Genomic DNA, 23,560 nt, shown 5'->3' with positions numbered 1-23,560 from the left:
CTGATATTTTCGAAAAAAATAATCAAATTATTTACATGCGTACCCTATTGCTATGTACCTTTAAAATCGTATCTAAGCCATCATTCATGTAAAATACGCCCGACATATGTAGGCTTTTATTTTAAAAACCTGCAATAAAATACCTAACTAGTGTGTATATTTATCAGTATTTCCTTAATATTATGACCCGCAAGATATGTATTATGTTGCAGATACAAAGATGCACACTCGTTTCATCAGTATTTGCCTTATATTATGATCCTGAATACAGGTATATAAATATTAGATTCTGTAGCAGATACAAAGATGCAAATTTGTTGCAAGCAAAACCTTTCCTTTTTAAAGTAAAACAGGTTTAACAGTTTTTATAAATTGCCAGGTCAGATATATGAGGTATTATTTTTGACATATTTATGTAGTGCGAAGCTAATTATGGTGTCCTAAAACTAATTATAAATCACATAGAGTAAAACAAGATATAATTTCTGCATATTTAATGTTTGTGTGAGCTATTGGAAAATTTATTTCTGTTAAACTTTGTATCAATTTAAAAATGAAAATTACTTTTTTGGTTCAAATACAGTGATTTGTTAACTCTTACCTCACCCACAATCCTTTAACGACTGTAAGCTATTGCAAAAAATACGGCTTATTACAGATATCCAACATTATTAAAAATTCTTATATTCACGCAATGATAAGATGTTGTATTTGTTTTCGTTGAAAAATGATATGTAATCTTTCCAACGTAAACAGTGACCTTCCAAGTTATATTTCAATTGAACTATATTCAATATTTTAGTAACATTATTTTTCAAACATTTTTTAAAAACAATTTTAGCATAACGATTTGATTTAAAGTAAGTGAGAATGCATTGTGATGTGAAGTTTATATGTTTTGTTTTAATTAATTTTGTTTTTAGAAGTTGGGCTTTGACAGATATACGAGTCGTATTAATGACGTGTAGCCTTTTGCGATTATTTAGGCTTTTGAGCACGGTTTGAGAGGGAATCTGATATCTTTTGTTGTATTCCTTCGTTCCGCGGAAAATTTGTGTTTACCTTTTAAACACCCTAGAGGCCACATTTATTATCTGAGTTTAATGAAACTTTGTCAGAAGATTTGTGTCAATGATATCTTGGACGAGTTCGAATATGGTTCCGGTTTATTGAAAAACATGGCCGCCAGGGGCGGGGCATTTTTCCATATATGGCTAATGATAGTAAAAACTTGTTAAAACTCTAAAAGTCATATTTATTGTCCAATCTCTATAACACTGGGTCAGAAAATTTGTTTTAATGATATATTGAATCCTTTAGAAAATAGTTCGGTCCGTTGAAAAACATGGCCGCCAGGGGTCGGGAATTTATCGGGGAATTTATCCTAATATGGCTATAGTCAAACTTTGTTAGCACTCTGAAAGTTACATTAAGTATATTATTTTATAAAGAAGAACTTTACTTTATTCACGCTCGTTTTTACCATCTGCTATCTAATAATCATTAAGCAAACACTCCTTTATGTTTATGCGGAAATGTGGTTGAAAATGTTGAGCATTACTTTTTTGTTGTCCTACTTACCGTTTGCAACGATTAGCTCTTTTTACTGCGAAACGAACAGTTCATCCCCTTAACTGTGAACTGCTCCTTTTTGGTAAGCCCTGATTAAATAATAAAAACAGCACATTCATTTTTAAAGAAGTTCAAAGATATATTAATGCGACACAACGCTTTTTAACTTGGCTAACAAAATTCTTATGCTGGACAGGACTTATTACTTTCGTTGTTTTATCATTTTAACTATTATTTACCATCATTATTATTTACATTATTATTATTATCATTAGTATTATTATTTTCATTATGATGATTATTATTATTATTTAATTATTATTATTATTATTAACTTTTATATTATTATTATTTTATTAGTATTTATATAATAATAATAATAATTATAATAGTAGTGATAATAATAATAATAATAATAATAGTAATAATAATAATAATAATAATAATAATAATAATAATAATAATAATAATAATAATAATATAATAAATAACTACTATGATTGTTACTATCATTCTAATAATATATACTAGAATAATCATTTCCCTAATGAAATCATTATATTTATTGCTTTTTGTGTTCTCTACTGTGAACGTTGTTAATGACATAATTTATATTGTGTATATCTCTCACCATTATAATAAGTTAAACTTTCCCAATAGAAAGATCCCCAATAATGTTGTAGAACTTTAGGTCTAACTCTTTTTCCATTATGTATGTATGGACCAAATGTATAAATTTGTATAAATATCATGCTTTTGGAAATAAAAGCAAAAGAATGCAGGTAAGGGTTTATTTTGCATGTTCTGTGATTTCTTTGAGAAAGCACTCTGTAGAAGCGATAATTTAGAAATACATTAAAAGTAACTAAAATTCAGCAAAATTAGCAGAACAGTTAACCTAGTCATTATTGTATTTTAACTGCTGCCACATATGTTAATTTTTGTCTTTGAGTAATTTTTGCTTATGTCCCTTTGCATGCAAACAGTACCCTTTTTTATTTTTAATGTGAAATATGATATGAATTTGAAAACATTTACAATCTTTCTCTGATATAAACATATTGTCCCATGAGTTATTAAGAACTGCACCGCTTCAATCGGCTTTTAAGACCTACTCCTTTGAATACTAATATCCTATTACTCTGAATCGGTGAATTTAAATGCAACAAATACATATAAAACATATGAACACAAAACACAAGTGTAACATGTAATATGTGCCTCCCCCCCCCCCACGCACACAAAGAAACAAAAAAAAACACAACAACAAAACATCAATAAACAAACCGTTCCATAACAAACACATGATAACAATGCAACAATATCAGTTTTTTAGGCAAAGTATCACTGTGAAAAGAAGCAATCTATATTTAAAAAAACAGCAACAACATCAAAAACATTTTTTGAACAAATGCCTTTCAGGCTACATGCTTATTTGGGGCTCTGGATGTATTTCAGTAAACACCGATGTGACAGGAGGTGCCTGTGTGACATGGGTAACAGCCCATATAACTTTAAGGGAAACAACCCACATCTTTTGCCACTCTCTTTAGATAATGAAGGTAACACTTGGATGATCTCCCGTGTATAAGGATAAACTTAAAAAGTTGTTTACTTGCATGTATTAATTCAGCCTATGTAAACATTATTTTACGTATTGCTATCGTTTTATATGATGAAACATTTATGAAGATATTGTATGTAAGTTATCAATTAATAAAACGTTGAACATGAGTTCACCAATTACTACAGGTATACGATAGACAACAACAAAAATGCTATATATTCGCTAGACTTTGAAATAAAGTTTGCAATTTACTTTTCTCACCAATTATAACAGGTATATTATAAACAACAAAAAAATGCTTTATAATTGCTAAAATCGAATATAAGAAAACAACTAAATATTACAAGAAATATCTTTTTAAAAGGTAGTCGGCGTAAATGCTGACTTTTAAATAAAGTTTGCAGTTTACGTTTCTAAATAATTAAATTGAAAACAAAAGTTTAACTATTGTGTTTGTTAACTTGTTAGTCACATATTCGCCGCATGAAATGTGTGTTATCAACTTATCATCGTCAAACCACACATTAGTGTAAGTAGATACAAATTATACTTCGGGAGTGCACATCATATGTGTCCTCACATGCCTTATTATTCGTGTATTTCTTCACCATCGAAGTATGTTAAGATTTGATTTACACGCAGTTTTCTTTCGACACATTAAAAACACAATTTCATAGCCGCGTCATGTGAAAAGGGGTCTTATGCGTTTCGGCCAGCGTATCTTAAGTCCAGCCAGTGCATTTGCGCAGTCTGCTGGCGATGTTGTTCGCTATAAAATTACCCAATGTGTTATGGTATCGTTATGTATCTCCATACCAGACTGAGAGATGCGCAGGCTGAGTGGGCTATACGTATGATGTGCGCATATGGAATAAGACCCATTTTCGCATGACGGGGTCATTAAAAATCTCATCGCGAATTGTAAATGGCACATTTTAGCACAATGCTTTTCGATACAAAACTGTATTCAAAATAGCAAACTTGTAAATAAGAGCAGCCTATCCAGGCATTTAGGAACGATTTCTAGACGTGCTGACCTAGTACGGCAACCATTTGTGGTTGGATAATTAAACGATTTTCCTCTTATCGTGACACTATACTATTTGTTTGTTTTCTAATCTTGAAAGCAAAACTGTGTTTATCGATAGCTAATTATATATTCCTTGGACGATTTAGTGAACGAGTACTGACCCTGAAATTCAGCGAGATGGATTTTTACGCGTAATTGTAACTGGGCAACAATTTGTGTCACACGCACACACACACGCTTGCACGCGAGCACGCACGCACACACGCACGCGCGTACACACACCATACACAAAAATGGATTAAAACGGTTACTTATATGCAATTATATTTTAAGAATATTCATAATTTGTGTTTTGCCTTTGAACATTCTCTCTAAGTTTCTCGTTTTACACATTCTTAAAAAAATAACAAGATATATTTAAGAAAGCTGTCATAATAATTATCTTGAATAGAATTGTAGCATCGAAATATACACTGTTTTCATTTCTCAAATCAATAACAAAACAACAAACAATTAATATCCTATAAACATTTAAATATAGCAATACATGCACGATAAGTTATCATAATCTAAATTTTTATCATGAAATATTGCAGCCTCACAAAACATGCTTTCGATTGCTAAGATGACGCAAGGATTTTACGTTTAATGTACGTGTTTACGATGCCCCTCACGAATATCCTGAGAGGCTTCTGAAATATCTGCAGACAGAAGAAGATATTTATTGGGGATAAATAATTTGTATCATGACGGTTAATTCATTCTTTGTTTGAATTCGAAATAAGAATGTTCCTATAATCAAGTGGATAATTTGCTTTTTAGCAATTATATATATGTGTGTGTGTGTGTAATTTATTGTGAATCAAGTATTTATTAATGAAAACTCTCTCTCTCTCTCTCTCTCTCTCTCTCTCTCTCTCTCCTCTCTCTCTCTCTCTGTCTCTGTCTCTGTCTCTGTCTCTGTCTCTGTCTCTCTCTCTCTCTCCTCTCTCCTCTCTCTCTCTCTCCTCTCTCTCTCTCTCTCTCTCTCCTCTCTCTCTCTCTCTCTCTCTCTCTCTCTCTCTCTCTCTCTCTCTCTCTCTCTCTCTCTCTCTTCTCCTCTCTCTCTCTCCTCTCTCTCTCTCTCTCTCTCTCTCTCACTCTCTTTAATGTTATAATGCATCATGCAGTTAACATTTTTGTAAGCAATCTAAATTTGCAACACTGTTTACCTAAAACATAAACACCGAGAAGGGTTCAGTGGTTTCGTGGTAGTTACGGTTCATAATTTTATCAATTTCAAATGATGAATACTCATGAAAATAAAATGATTTCATATGAAGATATATTTTCGGGACGAGCAGGGACCTAAATGTAATTGATACGAGTCAATAGCGTTACTTCGCCGTTGGGTATTTTTTTAATTTTATTTTCAAATTTGAGACATCAAGTTCGAAAATTGATCCTGCAACACACTTTTCATGAGTAACGGTAAAAATACTCTATTCGAATTTGCAGTTATTTTGAGTCAATTCAGAAGGAATATTTATCATATTTGTATAAACCATATTTATTATTTGCAAACATTAACCCATTTATGCCTAGCGTCTTGAAAAAAAAGCATTGGCAAACAGCGTAGACCCAGATGAGACGCCGCATGATGCGAAGTCTCATAAGGGGCTGCGCTGTTTGCTTAAAGGAATTTCTGTAAGAAATATTCTAAATAAAGAAATAAATATACTAGACATCCCTAATTTTGGAAATAAATTGATCCAATTTAGAAGGATGGGAGAGTCCACTAGGCATAAATGGGTTTACAAAAAAGTACATACCCTAGTTCAACTGAGAACGCTCCATTTAATAGCACGTGAAAAATATGATGTAATGAATATGCTGATTATTTTTCATGTGTTTGTAAATTTAATTTGTGAAGATACGTCTGCTAATTGAAACATTGGCCAGACATTGGGTCATCCCAACGGGCAGCTCGCAGGTGGTTGGCGTTCATTAAGTCGGTACCGGGCTACCGATACTAGGTAATCCCGACAGACAGCCGATGGGTTGTTTGACGTGTACTAGTTCGCTATCGGAGGATAACTCTTTATTTCTAATCAATGGGCCAATGACTGAGCTGCTTATGGGCTGAATGCGCTAAATAGTTTGTATATGTCAACCTTTCGTATAAAATATCTATACAAGCTGTATTTGCTACATAGGCTAATGAATAGACTACACGTGCTATTAGGCTGTTCAAGTCACCCATCCTCATTACTTTGCATTAGCATTTAAGGTGATAGCAGCATTGCCTCACTCCGGTTCTTAATGATGGTTGATATAAACTTTTTCAACAAAATTAAATTATGAGCATATTTAAAGAGTTACAGGTTTTACAGTTGGAATCATATGTAATAGTATTAGAAATTGTATCTTGATCTTCATAAAGCAGGATTGTTTGGTCATAACAAATCACGTTTGCAAGAAGACCTCGAATATTACTATTAAAAAAGCAAGCAATCACGCCCTAGATTGTGTTGGCTCGTGCGAAGGGCGTTTTAGCTTAGTACCAACAGGGTAACAGGCTGTCCACCTACCAGGGTAATGTAATGGATAATCAGTGGCAATCAAGTACCGACTCCTCAAATCGATTACGCGTGAAACCAGTCAGCCGCGAATGTTAGGAACGTAAACAAGTTTCTTATGTTTTTGGGTTATATACGTTTATTTTACCTCGGGCGGTAGATACAGGATGTCATTTAACACATTTATGCCCAGCGTCTAGAAAAAAGGCCTTGGCAAACATCGTAGACCCACATGAGACGCAGCATGATGCGGCGTCTCATCTGGGTCAGCGCTGTTTGCTTAAAGGAATTTCTGTAAGAAATATTCTAAATATAGAAATAAATCTACTAGACATCCCTAATTTTGGAAATAAATTGATCCAATTTAGAAGGATGGGAGAGTTCACTAGGCATAAATGGGTTAAAATATGAGATGTCACATGAACGCACATAAAAGCAGTTGTGAAAACGCCGCGGGACATGTTATAAAACTCTCACTTACATACACACGCGCATAAGGAATGTCGCAATACATCCCCCGGGTATGAATTGAAGTAGGATGTAACATGCTGTATGGGCCCCAAGGTAACCCTTTAATAATATCCTAAATATCCTATTCAGAAATGTCCAGAAAACATACAAATGGGTGCACATTACAATGTGTCCATAGCTTACACTTGATAGTTCGTGTCTCTAAAACCTGTTTAGGCCATGGTATATGTCTGTTATATTACAGTACATACAATGACTAAATATGTACGATGAAAAGCGCTTAAAGCTTTTGTTAACGAAGCAAAATAATTTGATATCTTAATCATATACACTTATATTCGGACATTCTCTGATCATTCAGTCGAGCTTATTCGTTTACTTTTACCTCATAGCAATAGTTAATTGGTACGTTTAAACACGGTAGGTTACTATCACATAATAAGAATGGACTAGTAAATTAGCATGTGTTGAACAACTTGACCACTCTGTCAGCAGCAGCACCAGCAGCACCAGCAGGGCCAGCAGCACCAGCACCAGTAGCAGCACCAGCACCACCAGCAGGAGCACCAGCACAAGCAGCAGCACCAGCAGCAGCACCAGCACCAGCAGGAGCACCAGCACCACCAGCAGGAGCAGCAGCACCAGCACCAGCAGCAGCACCAGCAGGAGCACCAGCACCAGCACCACCAGGAGCATCAGCGCCAGCACCAACAGGAGCACCAGCAGCAGCACCAGAGGTAGCAGCACCAGCAGCAGCAGGAGCACCATCAGCAGCACCAGCAGCAGCACCACCACCGCTAGCACCAGCAGCAGCACCACCAGGAGCACCAGCAGGAGCAGCAGCAGCACAACCACCAGGAGCAGCACCAGCAGCAGCAGCACCAGCACCACCAGCATCAGCACCAGCAGCAGCAGTACCAGCAGCAGCAGCACCAGGAGCAGCACCAGCAGCAGCACCAGCAGCAGCACCAGCGCCACCACCACCAGGAGCAGCAGCACCAGCAGGAGCAGCAGCAGCACCACCACCAGGAGCAGCAGCAGCACCACCAGCAGCACCACCAGGAGCAGCAGCAGCAGCAGAAGCAGCAGAAGCAGCAGCACCACCACCACCACCACCACTTATGCGTATTTGAATCTTTATCAGTACACGGATTTACGTGAATATTCTGCTGCCATGCTTGAGTTGTGTCTCAACGGACATTCACGATTGACCTCAGGGGTTAAGCATCCTTTACAACAAGTATATTTGCAAATGATTGTCTATATTCATTTATTAGAATATTGCAGATCTCATTCGGACTCCTCGAACCCTGACATCGCAAGCTTTGAATCATTTAATCATTTGAGATTTTTTGCTAATAAAACGTTTTTGTAAATAAATACCCTTATCAATGTTTGTCATTTAAATTGTCGGACAAAAATAGAATTCGAATCTCATGCATGAATTCAGTCGTATAAATATCATTGTAAATTATTATCTTCTTAATTTCCATTAAGTTTAATGCCCAGGATTTACATTTTACATGTACATATTTTACTTGTATACATTACGTTTACCCTTAAATTTAATGTAGTGTAATTTTAATACATGTATTTAGATTTGCTCATTCGTTGGCGTTTAGTTATTTAACCAAGATTTTAAGTGGTTTTGCAAATTTATCTTTATATCTTGAGGAAATATAGACTTGTTTTGCGTTTTCACTAAATTAAAACTTCAAAGCAAGTCGCAATATTTAGCTTACCAGGATCAGAATTTTTTTAATTTTATAAAAACTTATAAAATCGTCACCATGCGCTATTTATAGAAATATTGACTAATTAATGATCAAAATACGAGTTTTTTTAGAACGTTCTATGCAAGTACAAGACATTCAATAAATAAACACTAAACGTTAGGCTTACTTTGTTTTGAATTTATAAGAAATACATACATTTACCGCAATATAGTGTGTACTTGTTAAAGTAATACACGCTTATTACTGCTGACGGGCAATACTTTACTTTTTGTTCAATCAACGTTATGATCGGTTTGAGCCCCTTCGCCAGATTCCTAATTGATATTCGTGTATTTTTCATCGATTCCAAACAAAATTCTCATTTCGTTATATGAAAGCCATTACATTCAGATTATAACGCAACGTGATGAAATTTTATAACTGTGAATTTAGTTATAGATTGGCGGCTGTAGATATTATTATTCTTATAATTTAACCCGATTTATCTTAAAAATTATGAAAATTTACATAATAAAATTGCACCAGTTATTGGTCTATGATGTACATTTGCTGTACGCTTTTTATTTTAAAAGTGGCCTAAAAGACATTTTACAACATTAACAACAACAACAGCAATAACACGAGATGTAAACCAGCTGAACGTTCTAACGTATATTGCATGCAGCATTTCTTTTACTTATGTAAGCATTATGAGTATGAAGTACATGACTTTCTCTGATAGGCGTGGAAATCATTTTAGCACATATCACAAAATTAAAGTGAAACATGAGCTTTGCTCGAGCAATATACGTAATATCATGTTTTGCTCGAGAAAACTGAGTTCTTTGATTCGAAAAATCCATGGTTATTGTTTCAATATTAGAATTTCAAATTATTCTCTGTCTGACGCTTCTTAAACATCCGGCTAACAACGACAAATCTTTGAGTGGATGTTAGGATTTTATTTTAATGAGCTTCGGACTCTACTTGACTGGTAACGGAAAATTGAGTTAATTGAGAAAAAACGAAATAATTTACTTCAATAAACTAGGATGTAAACTATTTAATTTGTTTTTGATGATAGTCATCACATTAAATGTACATGCTGTTGATGTTTGGTAATGACGCTTTTACATCAATATGTGCTTAATAGTTGTTTTCGTCTGAACGACTCATCTGAAACGTATTGGGGAATGGTCGCATCACTCGTTTAATCTGGTGAAATATTTTTTCTATCAATGGTTTAAACCTTCAAGCATGTAAATGAGCAGTGTATTTTAAGTTTATGATATTGCATACCATACGCAATTAACAGTAAAAGCTTGGGTAAGCCATGCGTCACCTTAAATGTAATGACTTAACATTGACAGACTCTATCTGGTAGTTGTGAGCGACACACATTCTAAAATAGGCCTATAATTGTAGCAATCAATTGTGAAATCCTTCATCGCAACGCAAGATTAAGTTCATGTTCAAGAGTAAGTTTGGAAACCTCCACCAACCGACCTATAGGAAGAACGAGCGAATGAAACAATCATAGTTACATATATACACCGACACCTTTCTGTTATTTGGAGCTAAAGACACGTACCGTCCAACATGTTCTTAAATGACTATGTACCGATTGATAAAAAAAAAAGATTTCATTGATATGATGTTTCACTTGATTTCCTACAACTATGCAATCATGCACAGATTTTGACTTTATATGTTTGTGTGATAGAGACCTTGAGCATTAAGCTTGAAATCAATACGGACGTTACGCTGACATTGTATACAAGTGCATTATCAGCAAATTGTCTGCAAGCATATAAGAAGATTGTGTTACCTAGCTCGTTGTCCAGTCTAAGGTATGATAGAAAAAGAGTTTTTAAACTTCATACTTAAAAACTATTTTTACTCAAAAATTAATATTAAAAAGCCAGAAATTGTAGCGATTTAAATTTGATGTTGGGATTTCATTACAGGGTATAAGTTTGTGCTTTGATACAGGATATGGCGTAGGGTAAAACTGTCTATGAATTTTAATAACATCCGTTTGTACAGTTGTTTTTAAGCTTTAATATATCAAGCGTGTTAACAGTGAGTCAATTAGAATTGTGGTGACTTATGTTGCGGATGGGTTTTTTTCATAAATGTAAACTGAAACCCATCCATATCTGTACGAGCTGTTTAGCCAGATTTTAAAATTTATTTATCAAAATTATATATTGATAATAATTTATCTAAAGCTTAAATGCACAATACTTTGAGTAAAATGCAATAAAAGCATTGGGTTACCGCATTATCATGAATCGCCCATACATATTTTAAATATGCATACGCGCGCGTTCTTTACATACATGTTTGAGTTGTTTGCCATACAATTTGACTGGTGTATATATTATCTATAGTATCGTTAATAAATTTAATTATGATAAGTACATTCGATAAGTTTATATAATATTTGTTATTAAATGAACCAAACAAGATGACTATCATGTTAATGGTCTAAGCACATTCAGTATCTAGTAAAGTGCACATGTCTTTTTAAATGATGTACCCTAGTGTGCATGAAACGTTAGCATTCGCCGAACGATGTTTGTTGTATCGCTTTAGCATATGCCATAGCTTTGTAAGGACGATTTCCTGACACACTGACCACGCACTGGCCTTGATACCCTGCGATATGGAATGTATCGCATGTTAAGAGACTGTACGATTAAGTAGTTAGAGAGGCTGTGAAAGCATGTGAGTCTGGTTGATGGATACCATACTGGACTGGTAGGGTTTCTAGCTGTGAGTCTGGTTGATGGATACCATACTGGACTGGTAGGGTTTCTAGCTGTGAGTCTGGTTGATGGATACCATACTGGACTGGTAGGGTTTCCTGTGAAAGCATGTGAGTCTGGTTGATGGATACCATACTGGACTGGTAGGGTTTCCTGTGAAAGCATGTGAGTCTGGTTGATGGATACCATACTGGACTGGTAGGGTTTCTAGGTGAGTCTGGTTGATGGATACCATACTGGACTGGTAGGGTTTCTAGGTGAGTCTGGTTGATGGATACCATACTGGACTGGTAGGGTTTCTATGTGAGTCTGGTTGATGGATACCATACTGGACTGGTAGGGTTTCTATGTGAGTCTGGTTGATGGATACCATACTGGACTGGTAGGGTTTCTAGGTGAGTCTGGTTGATGGATACCATACTGGACTGGTAGGGTTTCTATGTGAGTCTGGTTGATGGATACCATACTGGACTGGTAGGGTTTCTAGCTGCGGGTACTCAACATTCAAAATCTTTCAGTAACAACTGACTAGCTGTAAATTACAGCTATTATTTAAAATTCAGTTCTATTTTCGTTAGTCTAGTAAATCACGCCCGAGATTGTGTTAGTTCGTGCGAAGGGCGTTTTACCTTAGTACCAACAGGGTAACAGGCTGTCCACCTACCATGTAATTTAATCGATAATCAGTGGCAATCAAGTACCGTCTCCTCTAATCGATTACGCGTGAACCCAGTCAGCCGCGAATATTAGGGACGTAACCGAGTTTCTTATGTTTGGGCGTATATAAGTTTTTTTTACCTCGGGCGGTAGATACAGGATGTCATTTAACCCAATTATGCCTAGCGTCTAGAAAAAAGGCCTTGGCAAACAGCGTAGACCCACATGAGACGTCGCATGATGCGGCGTCTCATCTGGGTCTGCGCTATATGCTTAAAGGAATTTCTGAAAGAAATATTCTAAATATAGAAATAAATCTTCTAGACATCCCTAATTTTGGACATAAATTGATCCAATTTAGAAGGATGGGAGAGTCAACTAGGCATAAATGGGTTAAAATATGAGATGTCACAGGAACGCACATAAAAACAGTTGTGAAAACGCCGCGGGACATGTTATAAAACTCTCACTTACATACACACGCGCATAAGGAATGTCGCAAGACATCCCCGGAGTATGAATTGAAGTCGGACGTAACATGCCGTATGGGCCCTGAGGAAACCCTTTAATACTATCCTTAATATCCTATTCAGAAGTTTCCAAAAAAATATACAAATGGATGATCATTACACTGTGTCCTAAGCTTACACTTCATAGTTCGTTTCTCTAAAACCTGTTTAAGCCATGGTATATGTCTGTTATATAACAGTACATAAAATGACTAAATATGTACGATGCAAAGCGCTTTAAGCTTTTGTTAACGAAGCAAAATAATTTGATATCTTAAACATATACACTTATATTCGGACATTCTATGATCATTCAGTCGAGCTTATTCGTTTACTATCACCTCAAAGCAATAGTTAATTGGTACGTATAAACAGGGTAGGTAACTATCACATCATAACACTGGACTAGTAAATTAACATGTATTAAACCTCTCTGTCAGCAGCAGCAGCAACAGCACCACCACCATCACCACCACCACCACCACCACCACCACCACCACCACCACCACCACCACCACCACCACCACCACCACACACCACCACCACCACCACCACCAACCACCACCACCACCACCACCACCACCACCACGCACCACCACCAGCACCACCACCACCACCACCACCCACCAACCACCACCACCACCACACCACCACCAACCACCACCACCACCACCACCACCACCACCACCACCACCACCACCACCACCACCACCACCACCACCACCACCACCACCACCACCACCACCACCACCACCACCACCACAACCACCACAACCACCACCACCACCACCACCACCACCACCACCACCACCACCACCACCACCACCACCACCACCACCACCACCTCCACCACCAAAATAGAGTGTTGTTCCATTTTAAATCGACATTTGTCTTCAAATAAAGGAGGGTTTAATGCGTATTAGAATCTTAAAATGTTTACCAGTTAGAGGGTTAACATGACTTTTGGGCAGCTGTGCTCAAAGAACGTGTCTGAATGAAGGCTTATGCACATCAACTTTATAAGTTAGCCGGTTAATTTGATTATTCTGCAGCTATTCTCAAGAAATTTGTTTAAACGGAGGCTTATGCGTATTTAATTCTTTATCAGGAAACGGGTTTACGTGAATATTCTGCTGCCATGCTCTAGAAATGTGCCTCAACGGACATTCACGATTGACCTCGGGTGTTAAGCATCCTTTACAACGAGTATAGTTGCAAATGATTGTCTATATTGATTTATTAGAATATTGCAGATCTCATTCGGAGTCCTCGAACCATGACATCGCAAACATTGAATCATTAAATCATTTGAGATTCTTTGCTAACAAAACGTATCCGTTCTATAAATAAATACCCTTATTAATGTTTGACATTTAAATTGTCGGACAAAAATAGAATTCGAGTCCCATGCATGAATTCGTTCGTATAAATATTTTTTTCTAAATTGAATTGAATATAGCAATGAATTAGTGACTAACCTAACCACATCCTGAACGACTTTACGACTGCATGTATGTGCATACCTAAAGGTAATGACTGATGAAATCAGAGTGGATTATTCAACCGCTAAAACGGGAAAAACTGGTTTGGAAAAGACACTTTCGCGTGAAAGTGTTTCTAAACTGTGAACCATTGGCTGAAATCAACGTCCAATAACATCACATAAATATTTTTGGATACCCTAAATTTGTAATGTGCATGGTGGTACCCGTATGTTTGATGTTTGTATTACACCGGATTTAATGTGTTTTCTCCTAACTCATTAAGCGCTAAACGATCGAATGATAAACAAATCCTGTTAGGAAACCTATATATTTGCACGTATTCATAACAAGAAATCAAGTTGATACCTGTGCCGTTAAAGTACTTACTAGGTGAGTTAAATTTTACAGTTAAAGTAAATATTCGTTGGATAAATTTATGTCTAAAAACCATTGTTAATAAATATATATTGTATTTTAAAACGAAAATGATAATATATTTACACTGCTGATGTGTTGTGTTCTTTTTTTTACAGAATTCGGGATTTGTTATCATCATAACCGGAACAATGTCGTCTGTCAGGATATTGGTTGTCCTCATGGTTGTGTGCGTCCTCGCAGGGAGTTTAGTGCAGCAGGCAGAAGGTATGCCATTTCAATGACATGTGTCTTAATGTTTAGTTTTCTTCTTTATATCGAAGTTATTATTACAACTTGTTATTTTGGACAAATTAAAATTAATTTGATGTATTGCAGTCGAACTATTTTACTGAAAGAGGCAATTTAACGATATAACTATAGACCGAATTCGATTTTTAGCATAGGTGCGTTAACGCACCTATGCTTATGGTATATACCACATTTCGAAAATCCACATCGATCGGTTGCCCTTCATGAAGCCTTACCTGATCAAAAATCAGACGAAACATCTATTTAATTTAGTATATGGTCATTCTTACAAAAAAATTTTGGAAACGTTTTTCTAACGTTTTCTTCCAAGAATATTGCTGACACCGTTTTTAGTGAATTTTTCTAAGACCGTTTTATGTTAAAAAATCTTATAACCTAAAACAAATTTCGTTCGTAAAACAATTCTATCTGCACTATAAATCTCAATCTCCTACGCAGTGGCCTCCCTTATACTAGAAGTTACTGACCGGGCGAAGCAAGGGAAGTAACTTCTGTGAGGAGTTTCTATAAAAATCTGCATTCAGAAATCTGTATTCAGAACTCAATCTGTTGTGCACGTCTGCATCTAACGCTTACCACAAGTTTTACGACAAATTCTTGACGCAGACGAATAGGGTAGCGTCTATTTTCATTTGTGAAAAGAATAGTTCGATACAGATCTGTCCGTGCTTAAATTTTGAAAGGCTTGGGTAATTATTTTTCATAAGCGTTTCAAACACTGATGTAAATGGAAAGATTATCTATTTAAATAGTCGGTAATTGTTTGAAATTATTGACTTGAGAAATTCGCGGATGGCGATATCGAACTACATTATACCACGTGACGCCATTCTTCCCTGTATCTTGCACCTATGCTTTTAACGCCATCGTCGCTCTCGTTTTTTCTCGGTTCCTTTATTAATTTACCAATTAAAATATGTCGCAATATTACGAATATATGCGCAACTGTGACTTTTCACACTCTATCGAAATGATATTCATACCTAACGCAAGCCGAAATAAAATACAAATTATTATGTAGGTTTTATTTATTTACAGTTATAAATGCAACAAAAACATGCAAATTATGTTTCGCATTAGCTGAGTAGTATTTTTCTATAAATATTATTGCATAATTATCAAGAACAAATACTTAGACATTAGCATACAGTAGGGCTTTGTCGGACATCTTAAATTGACCAACTGTCTTTTGGTCCGAGAGCCGTTATGAGGCATGGGCCAATTTGGAAGTCTGGTCCATCTCGGACGTTTGTTATCGTTTATCATACATATTATCCTATTTTTTTCGTCCGCTAAAATTAACTGCCAAACCAGCTTTCGGAACTTGTATTTTCATTCTAATAATAAGCAATTTATGAAGGATCTCTAGTTAGGTGATTTCTTTGACAAAACACAACCAATTGGAGATGGACTCTCGGGATTTTCGGGAAAACGATCTGATTGAAGTAGTCGATCTAACAGTTCAATATTTCACTAATAAATCAGAATCGACAAAATTAAAAACATATTTATGATTGTATATTATCGGTACATCTTGAAAACTTCAATAAGAATAACATAAACCGCTCTGAACAGTAATTTGATGTCGTTTATCGTTTTTAGTTGTTCGCTTGCGAAGAACTAAGTTTAATGGTATGCGTTGCAAGTCAGTCTGCTCTTAACTACGCTAAGAACAATTACCACCGCATCTGCCTGTTTATACTTCACCACTGATACACTGCAGACAGTGAGTGTGTGTATGCAATCAATAGTGTTTAACAGCTTGTGCGACGACATTGGCTAGTTTGTCATTGAAATCAGTAAATATTGGCTGCTTTCAGGGAAAACGGGACTTAATGCATGTCAAATAAGTGGTGTCCCAAATTAGCCCGTGCACACTGATTAGCCTGTGCAATGTGCACAAGCTAATCAAGGACGACACTTTCTGATTTTATGGTGTTTTTCATTTAAAGAGAGTCTCTGGTACTGGGATGACAATTAATTCATATGCATTAAGCCCTGTTTATTCCAAAATGAAGCTTAAATTATCTTTTCTATTAATGATTTGAAATAAGATAAAAGTGATAATAACTTCTAAGTAACCTTGCTGACAAGGCAAATAAACAAAATCACTTTTAAATCAAATAAACAACCAATGAGTTCTACATTTTTACCTTGTGGTATTTTTTGGTAAACATCTAAAAGGGACCTTTTCACAGTTTGTCATTAAATGCTTAATTATATTGATAAATGTAAACATTGGATCTTAAAAGTTCCATTAAAAATAAAAAAGAATAAAACAAGAGATTGCCAAGCAATATTGTCCCAAACCGGTGAAACTCCACCATGGTCAGATTAAACAAAAATTGTTGCCATAGCAACCAGAATTCTTGACGTAGGAACACAATGAAATGACGTGCATAATCTCCATATTGCCATCTATCCATGTTTCACGTGTCATGAAAAAATATGACGAACTTTTAGAGTTATCGCAGGATCCAGAAAAGTGTGACAGACAAAACGTGAAAATGTCCCTTTAATGTCTTCAGACTTGCAAATTGAATGAGTTCAATACAATGTCAGATCTTACATCATAACTTATAGGTTTGTGGTTGCCTGTTAGCCTGGGGCCAGTAGATTTAAGCCCAGGAAACTCAGTTTCAAAAGTTGGTTACAGCTTGGCTAAAAAGCAGGACAACTAGCTTTTTCAAAACTTGAACAACTCAATCAAATAAAACATAGAATACAAATAGGCGACTGCGGATCAATTAGGCCTAGGAAATGATTTAATTCCGGCTCACAACAAGACATGATGCATTAAAAGTCTGTCAAGTCGGCAAAATTGTTGCTCAATAATTTAAAGAAAACAAACAGTCATTTCTGTAAAAGAAGAACACACATTTAATTCAGAAAAGTATTATTTAAAAGGATAAAATACTTTAGATACTGTCGTGTCCAAGATGCTAACCGTCATACGATGCCTTGTTATTTGTTACACACGTCTCCGTCCATCAAAAATAAAGGTAAAAGTTGAAAACAAAAGTCGAATGTGTGGGCATCGTAGTTGTTGTATTCGCAAATGATTTTAACTTTCGAAAATTGAATAAATTCTGCTTGAAGAAGTACGACAGAATTCGTAGAAAATAGAAATGTTTCGTCCTTATGTTAAACTAAAAAATAAAGATGGGCAATATCGGAATGTGTCGCGACTGTTTCGCTATGCTGTCTGGACGCATATTAGTAATGCTATACAGACAATCTTGTGGATGCGACCACTTGTATTAAGCGACCTTTGTCTTAAGCGACCATTTTGAAATCCCACGGAGCTATTTCGCTATATACTAATATTGTATTAAGCGACTCTTGTCTTAAGCGACCAGCGACCGCTGATTTGTGTGTATTATGATGTCCGAATCTTGAATTAAGCGACCCCTAGGAGGTAAAAGTGGTTAAATCTATTGATCTTTCAGGGACAAATCCGTGTTTATTGTTTATCTAAGCCTATAAGATGTACTGTTACACCTCTGCTTTGTTTTCACAACCATTATGATTATGCTTTGTCTCGTTGACCGGTTCTGACCGTTATTGTTGTAGACTGCGTATCAATTTATTGAGTTGAATAATAGAGGAACGTATTGCGCACAGTCTACAGCTTAAATAGTTTACTATGTGGATCGTTAAGAGGCAACGCCGATTTTTCTCGAGTATAGATAACAGGTGCAGAAACACTGTACGCGACAAACATTTCCTGAGAAGTGCGGAAATTAAACTATTAATCGGCAACATCTGTCGAAATCCGTACATTACCAATTTGTAAAAAAGCTAATTAGTAGATATTTGTTAGCCAATCACATTGTTATTTACTTAATAAATTTTACAATCAGGTCTGTTTGTTTGTTTTCAATTGATGTGTTTTAATTTTTACAGCTCATTATGTATCATAATCGAGTCAGATTTCCTTAAGAGTACATGTATATGCAGAAATTAAAATGTCAAAACGAAAAGTGTTAACGTTGAACGAGAAAATTCGGGTTTTGGAATACTTGCATGTACCAATATGAATTTCTAATTCCATATCTCAGAGGGACTGCCGCGATCTGTATATATTTTTATTCAGACACTTTCGACGATAAGAACAATCAGGGATGTAAAACCGAAGCATCAGAGTTAGTAATGAGAAACTGCAACCTGTAAATTTGTTTTACGACAAAAGCATCTCATATGTGTTGTATGTTTCTGTTTTATTTCAGCGACCGACGGGTGCGCCTGTGCGTTGAACTGTAAGTGGAACGAATGCCTGGTCGAACGTTGTGGCAGGTGGGGTTTGCGTAGATTGTGTTGTCCTAATAACAGCCCGGAATGCCACGTGAGATTTTTATTTATTGGCTGCCAATTGATTTAATTGTAATTATGCAGTATTATTAAAATACAAATTTAATATTTATATTTAGATTTCAAACAATTTAGCTCTCTGGCATGGGATTTTGCGCAATATGGTATTTAAGTACTTGCATAAATTCCGTGGTCTCCGTTTTCAGTAATGATGTCTCGCGAGATCACACCGTATATTCTATGTATACTGTCATTTATTTTTTATTGAACCACAAATATTGATTTAAGTTTTTGATCCGGCGAAAAATTGTTTATTGTCATTATTTGTGTTATAGTACTTTGAGAAAAACGCATTGGTTTGTTAAACTGTTCCTTATCCTTTGAAATAATACTTTTCTGAAGTTAATGTGTGTTCTTCTTTTTCAGAAATGAATCTTTGATTCCGAGGCGGATACAACATACGAACACAATCGCTGACTATATTTATCTACAAAAAAGTAACATTATACATGCATGAGTTGTGAAATGTTTTATACGTATGCTGTTCGTATTAAGAAATAAATGAATAATGTAATTTTATTCAATATACGCCTATGTTTCGTTTTTATTAGATTAATAAAATCGAGTTCATTATTGTTTCCACTATACAAAGAAAAAAGGTGAAATTCAGAACAATGAAAAAATACATGAAAATCATGAAAATCGTTTTCAATGACACAAGTGTTTACTACATTTAGACAATGTATACAATAAGTAAGATCATGTTCTATACCAAGATGTCGTCCGGTTTCAATATTTAAACTTGTGGTTGGCACATCTTGACTTTGCAAGTTATTTTATATAGTAGGTGGTATTTTACGCGACGTATTTTTCTGGTTTAAGCAATGATTTATACATTTTATATGTTTCACATCTAGACGAGTTGACTAAATTCCCTGACCATGTAAACGTGTTACAACAAATTAGGCGATCTTCAAAAAGTTGTAAAAATACATCGACATTAAAAACATCCTGGCGTTTCAACATATTATAACAGTTTTTGGAGTATCTATGTTATGGCATGTGAATAAGTTTACACCAGTATTTAACAAGTAAAGTCAAGTCAATTTTATTGGCAAATACATGTGTACGTAGCCAAAACGAAAACATAAATGTACATGTAATGACGGTGTAGCAACAAAAGACATAAATACTATAATTAATGAGATGAAAAGTATGGTATATCATGGTTATGAATTGATAACTAACACGAGAATACAGTAAACAATAACTTAATACTATATTTTTCTTTTCCAACTTTAAACGATGTGTGTATAAAAAAACAACAACATTCAATTAGCGAACCAAAGCTAACGTGTTTGCCTTGAAAATACATATAGAGATAAATATAGCAAACGAAAAAAAGAATGGGGGGGGGGGAGAAACAAAAACATCTTTGACGTCTGTTGTTTTCACATATATGTAGCCTACCGTAGGCGATTATGGGAAAATATTAGCTTGTATAAATCGTTTCAAATCAATTATAGCTTAAAGTCGTTATACACACGAGCTTTGAATTCATCAAAAGTGATGTTGTAATTAATGTTCCCCACCTTACAATCGCCTATTCGAAATAAAATCATAGACGATATCAGGGAAAAAAATTACTAAAATGAGCATACATGTACATACACATACTATGCACAAGTGAGAAACACTGAAAGACATGTACGTACAAACGTTTTTAGCTATAAACATTTTTTTCTTGAAAATACAAAAAATGTATATACACATATAATAATATGTAACATTTCCATCTCGTTCTTATTAAAGAATCTAATTTAACACACTTGAAATTATAGTCTAGACATAATTGTTATCTTCCATTCTTCCCTAGAGCCATACAATTGTAGGCTTACCTATGTGGAACAAGAAAATCTTGTATATTTTCAGATAAGGTATGGCAGCAAATTTCCGCCCGCATGTTAGGATTGGCTTAAGCACTGAGTCAAAACTTTTTAAATACTCTTGAATCTCAATGTTTCTTTAAAAATCTTTTTTGTAATAATTTATATGTAACTCCTAAAACAAAACACGAAATCGACATGCTAATTTATTGAAGATACAAATCATGTTACACCAGCTTAACAAAATTCTTTACATTTCAACTCAAATTAAAGTGAATCGCGTCTATTTCGAATCATTTCTCAATTACAGACCACAACTGAATTTGTTATGCCAGCGTAACAAAATTCCAGACATTTTAATTCAAAACCAAACCGCTCGCATTTTTGAACATGACTTATTTACAGACCAAACCTTAAAATGTTATGCCAGTGTGACAAAATTAAAAACATTTCAACACAGATGCAAATCGCTCGCATTTCGAATCATTACAGACCCATGCTTAAATGATACGCCGGCATAACAAAATAAAAATATATTCTACAGAAAAAGCATTGCTTTCACGTTTCCAATCCGTCCTCATCTACAGACACAAACTCAAAATGTTATGCCAGCTTAACTAAATTCCAAACATTTCAACTCATCAGCACTGAGCTCCCATTTCAAATAATTTCTTATTTACATTCCCCAACTCAAATGTAACGCCGGCATAACAAAATATATAATATTTCAACAGAAAGTGCACTGCTCTCAAGTTTGCAATCATTCCTTATTTACAGACCCAAACTCAAGAAGATATGCAGGCGTATCAAAAATCATAACACTTCAACTAATAAGAAAATCCCTTGCATTTCAAATAATTTCTTATTTACAGACTCAAACTCAAATAAGAAAATATTTCCACAGAAAGTGAATTGCTATCAAATTTCAAGTCATTCCTTATAAAAAGACCCAAACTAAAAATGTTAAGCCAGCGTTACAAAATTCCAAAGATTTCGACTCATAAGCGAATCCGTTGTATTTCCAATAGTTTCATATTTACAGGCCCAAACTCAAATGCTATGCAAGCGTAACAATATTCATAACATTTCAACGGAAAGTGAATGGCTCACACATTTCAAAGCATTCCCTATTTACAGACAAAATCCCAAAATGTTATGCTGGCGTAAAAAAATTACGTTATATAATTTTCGTTATTGGGTAACCGGTAATAAACAATGGTTTCTTCCAAGAGCATTTGAAATGATATCGTATGAAGAAAGCAAAAAGTTTATTGTTGATGTTTTTATGTATAATTTTAGGTAAGTGATTGCAAAGATGTAAAGTTGTATTTATTTCAAAGGAGAGAAAGACGATTTCAATGCAATAATATTTCACATTGATTTATTGTTTTTATTTCAATATAATAATAGACAAACACACATAGCATACACGTCTCTAAATTTTCGGGCGCCTGTATTTTTTAAAAACTTTTTATATTACTTTTTATTAATTTACTTTATAATGTTAGGCGAGAATGTGTTCAATTTGTTCGCCCCATACACGCTAAGCCTTGCCAATAAAGCTCGAAACTCGCCTATACGAGATTCAGCCAATCGGAAACCAGGAAAAACTCGGTCTTATATGAGAATCTATTTCGACAATTGTGAACGCCATTTTGAAGTTGTATGCTTTGTTTTGGTGCAAAAGTTTAAATCTTTAAAAATATAATATTGCAGTTTACTTAAAGCACTCAGCTCCTTACATTTTCAGCTCCCTTTTTCGACAATACCAATTGTGCAGTGTAACAACAACAGTATGGTTCAATATTTGAGGATATATATCAGTAATATCGCCTTCATATTACAATATTAATAACATAATAATTATTCTTTTGCAATTAAATGCATGGAACATATGTTTGCTCTTGCAACAATATTCAATTTTCGTTTTATATTAACAAGATATCTCTTAATAGGTAGTTTGGTGTACATAACATTTTCAAAGCATTTTGCAATGGAATGTAAACTGGAAAGAGTTGAATAGAACAGAAATTTTGCTATTTTTCAAAACTTCATACTTCATTTAATAGCAAAAACCTGTAATTCGAAAGTGAAATTTAAGTTTATTTTGCTGAAATTAGAATAATATGAGTCGCGTTCTGAGAAAACTGGGCATAATGCATGTGCGTAAAGTGTCGTCCCAGATTAGCCTGTGCAGTCCGCACAGGCTAAACAGGGACGACACTTCCCGCTTGTATGGTACTTTTAGTTTAAAGAAAGTCCCTCCTTATCGAAAATCAAGTTAAGGTGGAACGTGTCGTCCTGATTAGCCTGTGCGGACTGCACAGGCTAATCTGGGATGA

At 35.1% G+C, this 23,560-nt stretch overlaps 1 long non-coding RNA gene across 2 annotated transcripts in view; it reads left to right on the top strand.

Annotated features, from left to right (window-relative positions):
* The window catches only part of LOC127882265 (uncharacterized), an 80,157-nt gene extending 60,237 nt beyond the window's left edge, over window positions 1-19,920 (top strand). The window contains exons 1-4 of one of the 2 annotated variants that reach the window (XR_008050464.1): window positions 14,578-14,724; window positions 14,868-14,976; window positions 19,251-19,366; window positions 19,759-19,920. This is a non-coding gene — a long non-coding RNA (uncharacterized LOC127882265). Of the gene's footprint in view, window positions 1-14,577; window positions 14,725-14,867; window positions 14,977-19,250; window positions 19,367-19,758 lie in introns of those variants that run through there. The other variant, XR_008050465.1, reaches the window with a different exon arrangement.
* Window positions 19,921-23,560: the final 3,640 nt, after the last annotated feature.

Source organism: Dreissena polymorpha, chromosome 5 (genome assembly GCF_020536995.1).
Source record: "Dreissena polymorpha isolate Duluth1 chromosome 5, UMN_Dpol_1.0, whole genome shotgun sequence".
Classification (NCBI taxonomy): domain Eukaryota; kingdom Metazoa; phylum Mollusca; class Bivalvia; order Myida; family Dreissenidae; genus Dreissena; species Dreissena polymorpha.
This window is presented reverse-complemented; position numbering and strand designations above follow the sequence as displayed.